This window comes from Maylandia zebra, linkage group LG3 (assembly GCF_041146795.1).
Source record: "Maylandia zebra isolate NMK-2024a linkage group LG3, Mzebra_GT3a, whole genome shotgun sequence".
Classification (NCBI taxonomy): domain Eukaryota; kingdom Metazoa; phylum Chordata; class Actinopteri; order Cichliformes; family Cichlidae; genus Maylandia; species Maylandia zebra.
The window spans coordinates 47,632,387-47,647,724 of NC_135169.1; the positions used below are offsets into that span (position 1 = coordinate 47,632,387).

At 38.6% G+C, this 15,338-nt stretch overlaps 1 protein-coding gene and 1 long non-coding RNA gene across 10 annotated transcripts in view; one reads left to right on the forward strand and one right to left on the reverse strand.

Moving 5' to 3' along the window:
• nrxn2b (neurexin 2b) overlaps window positions 1-15,338 on the forward strand; it is a 719,424-nt gene that overhangs the window by 34,469 nt on the left and 669,617 nt on the right. The gene's annotated exons all lie outside the window — the stretch shown is intronic.
• Window positions 5,023-5,980, reverse strand: LOC112430350 (uncharacterized). Its single transcript, XR_013097343.1, has 2 exons — window positions 5,942-5,980; window positions 5,023-5,771 (listed from the first exon to the last, which is right to left on the reverse strand). It is a non-coding gene; the product is annotated as an uncharacterized LOC112430350 (long non-coding RNA).

Below are 15,338 nucleotides of genomic sequence, written 5' to 3' on the forward strand. Positions count from 1 at the left end.
GTCCCGGATTAGTTTGATTGTATGTTTTGGGTTGTTGTCCATCTTCTTCGCGAAATGCTGTCGAAACAACCTTACTGACTGAATCTGAAAGCACAACTCTATGAACTTCAGAGCTGTAAACAGTAAACTGTGTCAATATTTTGCATCGAGATGTACCTGTAATTACACACAGGTGCATATAACTTACAGCCCTTAACGCCTGAGGGCAAAAAAAAGAGATTGCTCTTAGACATCTTCAGTAGACCTAACTGCAACATGGACGACATGAAAGGATGAAAGGCATAAAAAGAAGGTGAGGCAATTGTTAAGACTCCTTAAAAATTGATTATTCACCTGCCAAAATAAAAGTTCTTCATTCCACTTGAAGTAATACATCAAATGTCTGCTGGAAAAGCACCTGTGTCAATTTTTAATGGTTGCCCCTTTTCCTGTGACTGTGCCAAATGAGTCATCGTCTCAAAGTCAAAAGTTTAAATTTTACTTACAGTCACCTATTTAACCAGCTGAAATGACTGAGAAGCTGGGTGTGGATGCGATTTCTCAGATGCTTTTTTAAGAACTGCACTAAATAGAATAGAATAGAATAGAATTCAACTTTATTGTCATTGCACATGCACAGGTACAGGGCAACGAAATGCAGTTTGCATCCATCCAGAAGTGCTTTAGTGATATAGATATATTACAATATATATTAGCAATAATATAGATATGTGAGTATATTACAGAAATGGGTCTATTATGGTATGTTATAATGTACACGGTATGAAGTATGTTGTGAATATTCTATAACTATAAGTATGTACAGGCTGTAGTGAGTACAAGCTATGTACAGGATATGAACAGGATATAAATATGAAAAACTATACAGAATATGAAATAAATAACTTTACAGAATCTGGGATATACAGCTATACAGAAATGGGGTGTGGACAAATCCTTGACAGTGGTGCTGGATTCTATGCCTCGAAGATGACGATTGTCCTTTTTATGTATTTATTTATTTATTTATATTGCACAAAGTGAAATATGCATAGTGTTTCCTGAGATCCCTGAGTGCCTTTTCCTGTTTGAGAACTGGAAGTTCATTGCGCCTTTTTTTTTTTTTTTTTGGTGCAAGATCTAACTGCCATTTCTTCTCCTGGAGTGTACTTATACATGCATGGAAGCATTAGCTGCCGTAGCTGCACTCGTCTTGCCACAGCCTGTTGTGCTCTCATAAGTCTTAACTACGAACTTGCTTTAAATGTCCACGTGCGCAGTACGTAAAAGACACTAGGCAATTTTGTCTTTAATATCTTTCAGTGTTTTGTGGAAATTTGCCCTACAATTTAACTTATATACACTGTTGGGCAAGTCTTGACAGAAAAAAATGGCTTTTTTGCTTTTACAGCTTGAGCTCTAGTGCAATGGATTCAAAATCCTGTGGTGAGCTGTCATCTGTTTTGTTTTTTCAGTCTCAATATGACAAAGGAAAGGACTATGTGATAATTCATTAAGAAATGAAGGGTGCGTTCTTTATTTTTATTGGTAATATCAAGTGGTTTTGACAACACAATGTAATAGAACATGGGAATTATTTTTAACACATGATTCATTGCTTGTATTTTTTAATCACATGATAAATGTGGAATCCTCAAAACCAGATCCCATCATCTGATCATATCTGGATACTTGCGAGACTTGCGAGATCTTGCCAGGCAAACTTTGATTTATTAGTTTGGCACACGGGGTGCGAGTTGTTCTACCTAAGTGTTGGATAATTGTCTCAGTCCTTATGAGGAATGAAATTGTGTGCTTTGGGGAAAGTAGCCCACTGTTTTTTGTTCAGAAGAACATTGGATGGTGCGTCCTCTGTCTTTAAAATGAGGTGCAGGTCCAAGCATGTCCTGTGTTTTCTGGGTGGTTCAGCTGCAGAAATTATAGTACCATTTACCTGAGTAGCTTCCCTTCCATCAGACTGGGAGGTTTTGTCTTTTACATTAATTGCCACTTGTTAGAAATATAATTCACTGCATAGATCACCTGCAAAAATATAGTATAGTAGAATTCTTGCGCTGTGCTGAACTGAGACAAGATCACAAATTAGTGAAATAATGTGAATAAAATAATTTAAAAAGCATTTAACGTGTATATTTCTCAGCCATCTAATATAATCTAACCCTATACTGACACTGGGAGGCAGAGCTTGTTGTTCTTGTTGTCTATGAAGATAGTTATTTATGACTTTGCCTTTATTTCATGCTTTTAAGACGAGTTTCCATTCCCATAGTTGTTCCCAATGTTTGCTATTTTATCCATTCTGTTGATGAAATGAGAAAATAGAAAAGTGAATTTGACCTTTACAGAGCACTGGAATAATTAAACGTGAAACTCCTTCGAGTTCAGAAAAGCAGAGATTCTGTAGCTCAGCCCGGGTGTCAGTTTCAGAGAAGACTGTGAGGGAGGTCTTTGACTTACATATTTGGGGTTCTAAAGTCGCTGCTACTTAAATCTCAATACCTCAGGCCAACCTGATTAGGCCACCTCTGTCTTGTTTCCTTCCACTTCCTTTTATTAGCTAATAGGCTTAGCTCTCTCAAGGGGCCTCAGACATATTAGATCAGCACACCAACCTGTGCTCTGTCCATCTCTGCCTCATTTTCTGTTCTCACTCTGTTCTCCCTCTCTTTCTTTCTTTCTTTTGGTTTTTTCTCTCTGTTTTTGTGCCTCTTTGACTGTTTCATGTGTGTGTAGTGTGTGAAAAACAGATAAATACAAAGCTTCTGTTTCAGACTATGTCTTTCTAAAATGTTAGGGAAATTTAGTGCATTTTCCTTTTGTTTAGATTTCACCAAACGTCCCAACTTTTTGGGGAAACAATGTTGTATTCATTGCACTTGAAGTGAGTAAATTATTCATGTTCTGTCTTTATTCCATTTGTGGACCTGGTTGGTCTCTTTTCCCCCATGGGGTAGAAACACACTTGAAATGGCCGGCAAATTTTACTACTGCTTTGCTGATGCTTGTTGTGGACTCATAAAAACAGACATCATCCTCGGCTAATCACTTGCAATATAAACACATTTCCACTGGGACTGACCATCATCTGCAAAATGAAGCTTATCATTTAGATTTTCATGTGTGCCAAGTCTCAGGCTGACAAATCCAATTATGAGGACTGCTTTGACAGTGTCAGAGTGCATCTACCTCGAACTAACTGTAAAATTAAAGAGATAAAATATGTTCAGATTCTGAACCCTGAGCCTCTTGACAGAGTTGCTATGAAAGAAAAAAATTCTGTCTATATGGTTGCTTTTTTAACATCAAAGTCATGGCTGTGTTCTATTTATTTTACCCTGGCTCATTTACAGCTTCCTTTCAAAGAAATACTGAGAGAAGGGCACAACTGCCTGGCATTGTAATACCTCTGATCCAGTAACTGCTGTTGTACACTCATTAAATTAGAATATATTCAACCGACTAGCATTTTTGGTGCTGGCTATCAGTGATAGCAATGTTTAAACCTCCATTCAAGTCTCATACACGCATAATTTCAATCCTACAATTAAAAAGCAAATACTGAAACAATAAAAAAATAATAATAATGCAGTTTAATATTCAGTTACAGCTCTACTTGTTTCATATTACTGTCTCAATTCTGCTAAGATAGTTATTATTTTAAAAACTGGACAAAACAAAAGGTTTCCTGGAAAACTCTCAATCCAATAAAGATCAAGATAAAGATCTAAAGACCAATAAAAATGAAAGATGATAGATAGGCAGATGGTTTGCTTTGAATAAAAAAATGGATTGAATTTGGACTGATAGGAATAACATAACAATAGAGAAGCTTAAAATACTCTCTTTTTGTTGCCCTTTTTGGTTTTAATGAAGATTTTTATTTCCCAAGCAAAAAAAAAAGGAAAAGAAAAAACCAAATTGCCCAAACTCCAGGGCTGTGTCACACGTCCTGTGACTGTATCAAATCATAATTCAACTAGTTTAAGTATGTCAGGTAAATTACCAAGATTCCTACATTGAATAAGAAATGCAAAGGAGGAGGTGGTCCTAGCCAATAACATGGACATTCTCGCTTTTATCTGCCAGGCATCAACCTTGTTTTGTGTTAGTGAAATTTGTTGAAAAAGTCAGTTATCTTTTTGTTTTTCTTTACAGTCAAGCTTTAGCTGGTTTTTGGCTAACTGTCCTCAATTTCCTATATAATTTCGTTAAAGCTGCATACCCAATTACTGCACATCTGAAATGGAAACAAGAACGAGAAAGAAAAAGAAAATGTATTTCCCAAGAGTTGAAAAAGAAATCCCATACAAGCTCATATATACAAATAATATCTAAGGTATTTTGCCTAAATTTATAGGTCTATGGGAAGGAATACAAGATCATTTGAGGTTTATGTGATTACATTGCATTTTGTTGGTTGCCAGTGGTGACTACTTCAAATATCCAACAGAGTATTAAAGCAATAATATAAAAAGCAACAACATGAAAATTAAACTCCTTTCCTGATAGCAGTATCTGCTGCTTCTCAACTATTAATCTATTTTGTAGACTTCATTGTGTTTTTGAATGGTTTTGTAGGATATAAATGTTTACTGTCTGCCAGCAGTCAGAATCGTGTTCACCAGGGGGGGGAATCTAGGTTTAAAGATTTAGGGGTGCTCAGCTCCCAGTCAGAATGTCATGCATACATTGCCTTGCAATTAATATTAAAGGAATGTGCTACTTCTAGTTAACTCTATTCACGTTTGTAAGCATCATTTCAGTTGGGTACATATTATAATGTTACCTTCAAAATCAATTTCGATAGTTGGATGAACTATTGCAGTGTTTAAAATGAATTCAGAATAATTAATCCCAGATTTTAATTAGTGCTGTCAAGAGATTAAAAAAAAATAGAGATTAATTAATTATGATTTTTAATTAATTGATCTAATTAATCTCTTTTTTAATCTCACCTAAAAATAGCTGAGGAAAGCCCTCAACTTATTGTGGCAGACCAAAAGACTGATATAACAAAGAAAGTGACTTTATAAAGTCATTTATTGTTTAACAAACGTTAAACAGATGCAACCATTTACATACTGTTGTATTCTTTTGTAAAATAAGTGGAAAAATAAATACAAATAAAATCAAATAAATTAAGTGCTGCAAGTTAGCACATCAGAGTTGCTCTTTTCTGAGCAATACAGCACTGAAATTCCTCTGCTTCAGATAATGAAAAATAAAACTGACATTGCAGTGCTGCAAGTTAGCACATCAAAGTATTCTTCCATCACAAAAAAAAGTGCTGAACATCAAGCAATCTATTCTAGTAGGCTACAAATGACACAGCAGCTATGCTGACCACATGTGTCTCATTTCTTCTTCCTCAGCCAGTCGCTAAGACACACCAGCCTGGTAACATTTTCTGGAAGCAAGGCTGCCCTTTTCTTTTGCACTATGTGGCCTGCAAGGCTAAAGAGTCTCTCACAGGGTACAGAGGTAGCTGGGGAGGCCAGGTACTTTTGTGCTAGGACTGACAGCTTTTCATAGACTCCTGAGTGAGCATACCACCACTGCAGGGGACAGTCATCAATACTGATGCTGGGTTCTGCTCTGTAGCGCTGCAGCTCTCCAGACTCAATTCCATCTTCTGAGTCAGAGTCAGACCCCAGAAGGAGTTCGCTCCTCCTCTTCTTCTGAGCTGGTCCATCATCCTCTGTGGAGGGCTGGAGACTATCTGCTCTTCTGGGCTCTGCTGCCTGGAGCATATTCTCCAGAATGGTCCACACCTGAATGAATGAATGAATGAATGAATGAATGAATGATTGTGATTAAAACTAAGTGCTTTTTTTTTTATTTTATTTAATCTTGTAAAGAACTTTGTGTTCCATATAATAAATAAAAGTTTGATTTGATAATGAATTGGACTCATTAGTCCAGCTTAACCTTATTGTCCTACCTGTTCCCTCTTTTCTCTTGGAAGACATTTCAAATCCTTGAACCGTGGATCCAATGCTGTGGCCACCTCGAACCATATCTCGTTGCCATTAGCTTGTCGTGCTGCCAGATCCTTCTGGAAGGCATTCTTGAACTTCACCACGTAGGCAGGATCATCATCAGTAATGTCCATGACACGGTACAGATGGCGAAAAGCAGGCAGCACTACAGAGCAAGAGACGTAGGCCTCACCACCCAGCAGCTCTGTCACATACCTGCAGAGGTGGAGAGGTTTGCTAAATAAACCTAGCTGGATTCATTTAAATCAAAGTGTAACTGATTTCCAATTTAATTGTCCTTAAAAGTTCCTTGTTATGTTCATTAATTTTGATTTTACACATGTAACAGTAGTTTATATAATTAAAATGGGAAGGTGTTTATTTGAACTTACTTGCATGGTTCAAGCAGGAGCTCCAGCCTCTGCAGTTTCGCCCACTCAGCTTCGGTTGGCAAGACCAACCTGTGGTTCTGTTGGTCCAACGTAGCCTGGACAGCCTCTCGGTTACATAGGAGGCGTGAGACCATTGCGAGAGTCGAGTTCCACCTGGTGGGTACATCCTGTATAAGTTGATCGCTCTTCTTTCCGAGTGCTACTTGTTGTTGGTTAAGTTCTGTGGTACTCGCAGGGCTTTGTTTAAAATGACCAACAATCTTGCGGCACTTTGCCAGTACACCGACAAAACCACTGCTATCGAGACATACCGTGATGGTCCTCTGGAGAATGTGAGCATTGCAGGCGATGTGCTCATATGGAAGTGCTCTCATAGCAGCCAGCATGTTTGCTGCGCTGTCTGTGCCAATGGTGGATATCTTGTTTTCAATACCCCAGTCATTTGCTACCTTGAGGAACTGTTCGGCGCATTTATCAGCAAAGTGCCTGGTTTCTGTTCTCATGACGGTCAGTGCAAATGAGTTGAGGTTCCACTCACTATCAATAAAGTGTCCAGTCACCCCAAAATAGCTGTGGTTGCCAGCTGAGGTCCAGTGATCTCCGGTTATAGCAACACAGTTGGGAGAATCCTCCGCCAAAATCTCAAGTTTGTTTTTCTTTTCTCCGTCGTACATTTTGCTGATTTTGGTCGTTACTGTAGTCCTGCACGGCGGCTTGTATGACGGGTCATTGGACGCAATTTGCAACACCTCTGTCAATCCTTCGTCCTCTACTATATTTATCGGCCTACAGTTCATCGCTATCCACTTGGCAATAACATTAGTCAGCCTGTCGGTCGCAGACTTGCTCATACGAGGGGTATTCTCTAGTTTTGTTTGGCGAAAAGCTTTGCTCTGGCTTGCTATATTGCTAACGTCTTCACTGCTAGCTGTTGCTGCACTCGCGGCTGGGTGCTTTGCGTTGAGGTGATAGGCCAAACTTGAGCTGCTTCGGTGGTAAGCAAACTCCTTCTTACACTCTAGGCAGACCACTTTACCTTTGTCAATGGTGCCGTCGGGGCGTTTATGAAATACAAATTTCCCGTTCATTGGGCCAACAACTCTCAGATGCGCCTCCATATCCACACTGTAAGCTAATCACCACTTCTCACCTTGACCTCACGACGTGACTCCACCCCCAACAAGTCAAGCACAAGGAGCCCAGCACATAAAAACGGATTTTATAACATAGCAACTCTCATACAAAATCAATGACGTCAAGAGATTAAAAATTAGATTAACGAGATTAAAAAACATAACGCGCTAAATAGCATTGTAATTAATTAATCGCAATTAACGCGATAATTTGACACCCCTAATTTTAATATAATACACCATTTGTAGGGTGGATACTTATAATTATCAAATCTGAGGCAAAGGCTAAATCGTGTTAACCAGATTTTTTTTCCAAATAAGTTAACTTGTTAATCTTTCGCTGAAAAAATGTTTTCTGCGGTGCAGTCTTTTGTGCTTGGCTCGCCTACCTTTGCTAACATGATGCGCATAGTGCAGAAGCCGGTGCTGCATTCACTTACCCTCGGATATCTGAGCTTCACTGTGAAACCATAATCGTACATTTGATATTTCATTAAATTTTATTGTTTTAGCTTCGGGGTGGCACCTGGGGTGGCCAGTCTGGTTGGGGGGTTGGCCTGTGCCCCCCCAGGCCACCCCGCTGGACACGCCATTGAATCCACCACCTCTCATAAATAAGTCATCAGCCCACCGTGCAAATGTCCGATGACTAGTCCAGCTATGTTAACTTGTTAATCTTTCGCCGAAAAAATGTTTTCTGCGGTGCCGTCTTTCGTGCTTGGCTCTCCTACCTTTGCTAACATGATACGCATAGTGCAGAAGCCGGTGCTGCATTCACTTATGGTAAATGTATTTGTATAGCGCTTTTCTAGTCCCTAAGGACCCCAAAGCGCTTTACACAACCTGTCATCCACCCATTCACACACTGGTGATGGCAAGCTACAATGTAGCCACAGCCAACCTGGGGCGCACTGACAGAGGCGAGGCTGCCGAACACTGGCGCCACCGGGCCCTCTGACCACCACCAGTAGGCAACGGGTGAAGTGTCTTGCCCAAGGACACAACGACCGAGACTGTCCAAGCCGGGGCTCGAACCGGCAACCTTCCGATTACAAGGCGAACTCCCAACTCTTGAGCCACGATCGCCCCACGACTTACCCTCGGATATCTGAGCTTCACTGTGAAACCATAATCGTACATTTGATATTTCATTAAATTTTATTGTTTTAGCTTCGGGGTGGCACCTGGGGTGGCCAGTCTGGTTGGGGGGGTGGCCTGTGCCCCCCCAGGCCACCCTGCTGGACACGCCATTGGTCTAGATGGGTTCTCTCTGGGTACTCCAGCACAGTCTAAACACATGCAATTAGTGAGGTGAGGTTAATTGGTGATTCTAATTTGCTCATAGGTGTGAATGTGAGTGGGAATGGTTGTTTCTCTGTGTTAGACCCATGACAGTCTGGCAGCCTGTCCAGGGTGTATCCCACCTCTCATCCTATGGAAGCTGGGATAGGCTCCATCATCCCCGCGACCCTGATAAGGATAAGCGAACGAGGATGGATGGATAATTTTACATGCATTTAATGAAAGCTTTGTGTGCTTTAGCACGGTTGAAAATATTAGTGGATGTTCGAAAGAACATATTTATTAATAGGAACAGTAGCATTTGACAGCGCTCGTACCAGTTTGCTTCTCGTCTAGGTGTCAGGATGAGTTTTCACTTTCTTTATTGAAAAATGCTACTTTAAGTGCTTGATGATTTGGTGGACTTCCACTATGTGGCTTAGAGACTGAAACAGTGTTGTGTATGTTTATTCTTTCTCATCACAAATTGTTATTTAACATAGCTGGACTAGTCATCGGACATTTGCACGTGGGCTGGTGACTTATTTATGAGAGGTGGTGGATTGGCCAGATGCTGGCCGATGTGTAAAAATAACTCAGTTGTTTGGTGGTGGCTATGGCGGAGCTTCCACAGAGGCAACAGGTGGATGAGGGAAGGTGAGGCAGGAGGAGCAGAGACCCGAGGCGGCCGCCGGTCCGAGTGTCAGGTGAACTGAACTTCAGGTAAGAAGTTATGACCTGCAGTCTATCTGGGTCAGATATAAACCAAGTTTAGGTGCAGTTTATTTTCGTTGTGCTGACTTTTTACAGTCAGTTACAATACCTCATACTGCGTGAGCTAGCATGACGAGTTTATACAGCTGTTCGCTATGATGTTACTGATAGTGAACTTTATTTTATTCATAAGGTTAGTTAGTAGAGTTGCCAACAGCTCCTTAAAAAATGGAATGGTCCCTCATTCAGAGAAAATATTATGCATTTTGTATTGAGCTGAGAAGAGACACAGTTTGTCCCGTACTTCAGCTAGGATGGAAAAAGACACAAAGCTGGAGTTATTCTGTCTTTACAGCTGCCTCTTCTATTGCTACTTCAATCATGAAACTGATCAATGATCAGCTGATCGTCTCTCTTGGTTGTTTATCGCCCACTTTGCGCCAGAAAGAGGAAACCAGCGGATGTCGCGCTAAACAACAGCAACACGTTTAAGCTTGATCAGCTGTTGTTAGAATTTATTTAATATTAATTTCTACTATCAGCTGATGTTTGCTGGAGCCACAGCTGTAAAGCTGCTGGTCATGATGTCGGTTTGGATATGTGGTGAGAGGGAAACGTGAAGATGAAACCAGGAGATGTCCTTACTGAATCATCAGAGCTGTGATGGAGAAACAGGTTTACCTTTTAGGTGACATGAATGAGTTGAAGGGAAGTTATGAACTGTTTCTGAGAGACAAATAACACCAGGATCCTTTTTTATGTAGCTGACAACTGGTAACTGTGCAGGGGCGGGTCTAGCAAAGTGTTTCCAGGGGGGCAGGTAGGGCATTAACAGGGAGAGGGGGGCAAAAAGAAATACTTTTCTTTTTTATTCTCATTTAAAATATTTAGCTTTTATTAAATAATTATCTGAATCTTGCGAACAATGTTTTTATCAGTTTTTAAAATGTATAGAAATCATACATATACCAAAAAGACAGTATACATCACTGTCACAACAGCATTTGTTTTCATTCAAAGGCTTTATGGCTTTAATACCTGGTGGGCCGGTCTGTAGTGAAAATGCCCAATTTTTTTGTCCCAGTCCAGCCCTGCAGGTTAATACTGGCAGTGTCACCATGCCAGCTGACTGTATTTCATCATCAGCCAGTGTTGTTCTTGATCAATATTACCAAAGTTTACCATAAGGCAGCATATAAAGTATTTACTTGCTTTCAGGTTTTATTCAAATTTTAGTCTTTTTATTTGTTTCCCCACTTTTTTCCTGTTTCAAAATCAAACACCAGTTTGTGAGAAGATTATCTTCTTTTTTTTAACAGGCATTGGTTTTGCATTGGAACTGGCTAATTTGCCAATTGTATGTTAAAAATGTTCGTATTTTAATATTCAAAAATGTTTTTGCCCAAAACATATGTGCTCTACATGTCAGTAAAAATACTATGCAAATATTGATGTCCTTGACTGCTGAATAAACACTGACTGATTGTATCTCTTGTACTTTATCAATGCAGTATCTAAAAACTTTGCACTGTAGTGGTTAAAATCTCATTCTAATAAGAGTTAAAAGTGCATTCGGTTATTAGGTTTATAGGATTATTGAATTATGGTTAATGGTTGGTAGAATTGTTTTTAACATTATCTGCCAATTACATCTGCCACCCTTCTCCAAATCTGTGCCCCTACCTGGCCCCCCCAACAAAAATTTTCTAGACACGCCACTGATCTAGACACTGGGAGAAAAAAAACATCATCAGAGAATTTGGGCATAATAGAAGCTACATTCCCTTTATTTATCCATCTTTTTTTTGTTCTCTCGTTTTTGGCTGTCTTCATCCTGCTCCCTCGCTCTCTATCCTGCTTTCTCAGTCTTTGTGCTGCCACCCAAAAGTGAAATTTAACAGTGAAACAATTTGCAAACCAATAAAAAGGCATAAACTGATCTGCATTTATAACAATATTCAGAATGCTGCTGCTGCTGAACATAGACTTCCTTTAGACTTGAATCTTAAGCCGTACTGTAGCAAAGAATGAAGTGACGAATCCTACTTCCGGGCCTAAAGTAGTCTGCGTTTAATATGGCTTTTGTGTTGTTAACATGTTTAATGCTTTGTATTTTCTTCTATTTAATCTCAAAAAGCTCCTAAAACAGTCAGTGATCACTGTTGACCTCCCTCGGCTTTTATTACCGCCAATCATTTATTTAAGCTCAGTTTTTAAAACCTTACGATGTAACTACAGCCCAGCCCATGCAGCAGTATATGAATGACTAACCTCGTATTGTGGATGGATTATCTCAGTTGTTCTCCTGGCTGAAGTTTGGTCCTTTTACAGCATCCTGCCATGCGATTACATTTGTTCCTGACCACCGAGAACACTCACGTAAACTTTTATCGAGTGGAAAAAAAGTTAGCTTGTTTATATTATGCTAACATAGCTGTGTCGCTAGTGGTCACATAGCACATCATTATATACCAGCTAGCCCAACTTCAGTAACCCTACAAACGTCACTGCTGTTTAGTTTTCTGTCTTTATTTATGTTGGAAGTGATAACAGAGCTGTACGTTTTAATTTGTTTCCAAAACCTGCTATATTGTATTTAGATAGAAGCTAGCGAGCTAACTTCCTGCTAACTTCTAACTCCGTTAAATGTCATAGATTCCGTTTTCATGGATGCCTGGATGTTAAACTCAGTTGTTACACCTGGTAGAGCAGAACGCTGATATTAAAGATGAAAGACTTTAGACAGTTTTTCCACTCTCAGTAATGCCATAGTGATTGTTTGATATATGGACCTGCAGCGGAGTTTAGGCCCAGACACGGCTAGTGACGTCTGACTTAACGACCGGATAAAAATCTTTAACAAACTAAAATAATAAATTACAAAAAATATTTTGCAGACTAGTATTTTAGAAAGCTAAACTTAACTAATAATTTCTAGTGATTTAGCTACATCTAATGTTTTTGATACAAGGTAGAGAACAAATAAAAATAAGCAGACTTTTTAAGTAACAACATCTATCAGAACAGCTTGAACTTCTGCTATATTTAAGTTAAAGTATGTTTTAAATCTGCATCACTGATTTGTGTCATGAAATTACCTCTGCATCTTCTGTCTGCTAAATAAGCTTATTTAGTCTTAATAAGAAATCACACTGCTGAGGCATCAACATCTCTGTCTGAGCACATTGTACAATGCAAGTACAACAATACAAATTGTTGTATTTATGGGGAATAAAGGTTCTCTGTTGCTGAGGGTAAAAATTGTTAATGAAAAGCTGTGTAGCGCTAGCTTCACCCAGCTTGCTGCATCATATTTAATGATCTAAATAACTTTGTATCTACTTGTTGATTTGAACTGGATCAGTTATAGTGATTCTAAATTGTGTGATTCTAAACCCTGAAGTAGGTAAAGTGCTTAAAGTGTATAGAATAAAGCGCTGTATGAACATATGGGTCAATGTGGCTTGTAGAGCACTTTGAATGGTCAGTCGGGTTTGTCCTAATGAATTCCAAATGAAAATCCATTTGCAAACAGCTTGTCTGAAACAAAATATTACACATAAACAGGGCCGCTCAGATTGTTTTGTGAAAGTGCAATGAGATTTAATTTCTGCTGATCATAGATAACAAAAGAAACGCTTGTTGTTGTAGCCTCTGCTCTCCAAACACGAGTGAAGAAAACGCCTCGATGTCCTTTCAGTCAGAGTTTAATAAGCACTTGGAAATTATGTGAAATGAGATTTTTATGCTTATTTAGAAAACTGTGATGTGATGAACATAATTTTTGAGTCTTGAATGCATTTATGAATATATAGGACAAAGGTGGATTGAAGGAAATCAAATATTTCTTTTTTTCTTTTTTTCATTTTAAGGTTGGAATTTAACATAATTTAACATAATTTAACGTATTTGAACATAATTGAACGTTTTATTCATTAAATACAAATAAATCTAATTCTGTCAAAAATTAGTTTCTTGGTTAAAAAGCTCAATGTTTTCAAGTTTCAGAGTTTTAAAGCTATATTATTGTATGCACATGTTTTCCTGTACAATGAAATTCACATGTAAAACAGATAATAGAATAAATGATCATTGATAAACCATAGAAACAATGAAAAAGAACAGCACATGATAAATACAACAGAAAAATAACATGTGCAAAATATATGCAAATTGAGAAAATAAACCTGATGTACACTTACGGTGTAGATTGCTACATACTCAGAATCAGAATCAGAGAAACTTTATTACTCCCAGAGGGAAATTGAGTTGTCATAGCAGCAAATATACAACAAACATGAAGTACTCATATGAGTGTAGACACAGAGATAAATATAAATAGATAAATATTACTTAGATAGAAAATAGATAAATATAGAGATAGGGATCATGTACAATGGCTTTTCTGTACTATACACACACACACACACACACACACACACACACACACACACACACACACGTATATTATAATGAAATTATAACTTTTCCGATTAAGAGTGCCATGCAGTTTTGCAGAGAGGTTTCATATACTGTAAGTGGGGTGGTCTTTTGTGTTTAACAAAATGTTGTTTATTTTTTTTTATTTTTTATTTTGTTCGCACTGGATAAATGTTGTAAAATGGTAGCATATGGCTACACACACAGCTGTAGGCTTTTTGTTATCGTGTTTGGCAACATTTTTATTTGAACAACTAACTTGTACAAGCTTGCAGCTGGGGCCGGGGTCATGACAGAGCATCCCTCCCCGAGCTATGAGCTAACACGCAAATGAAGAAAAATGCAAAAAAAACAGTATCACTCCTCATAATATTAGGCAGAAATTGGGCCAGCTATGCCCACTCCCCATTTTCAGCCAAGTGAAGTATTTCTGCGCTTCGTCCCCTGTGGGTTATTTGTATGTGGTGTTTTCTCCACAGAGTGAGACCTGCGTTTGGACCAAGTAGCCATAACTTGTTGGTGATGAAAAATATATAGAGAGTGTATATGGAATGTATTTCAATGAAATTACATGACATTTTGCACATATTTTAGATGTATTTGTGTCAGTGCAGAATATCAGCGAGTGCCTTGGTTTTGGATACTCAGTGTTACATAGAGGAACTTCATTAGGACAGCCATCATACTGTCCAGTCCTTAATCATGACAGATTATAATCAACTGAAATCGTTGTGCAGTTTTCCACCAAAATCATCAAAATATACTGCCACTGCAAGTCAACGTGTGACTTCTTTCATAACTACTGGATCTTGATTAAAATATTTTGATATAAAGTCACAGTGAATAAGCTTTTAACAAGAATAAAGAACACGATAATAGCTTAGAAATAAGCTATGTCAATGGAGAATTGTGTGTCTGATAAAAGCAGACAGCTGTAAATAGTGACCAATCAGACAGACCATCAGAATAAATCTTTTTCTTGCCAAATTAGAAAAGTGCCTTATTATAAATGGAGGACAATTGCAGGACTGTTAAACATTAGCAAGAGGCATTCTTATACGGTCACTAGCACTATGCAAGGCATCCACTTATAGATCCAAAATTAAGCACACTGAAACACATCTCTAAACGGATGCTTCTAGGGCAGAGCTATAATTAATTAAAAGGGGACAAAGATGGCTTAGTCTGTCTGTGTCTGCGTGTGTTGTTGCATCAGAGTTCTATTCACAGTTATACAGAGTTCAGAGTTCAGATAAAGAGTTATATGGATAGATAGAAAGAGACAGGAGTAGGAGAGAAAGAGCTCATTGGGAGAAAATGTCAAGAGAGCTCTGGTTTCCCTCCTTCTGAGAGACGTTGATCATAGAGTGCGTGGCTGTTGTGGGATCAAAGGCTTTGTC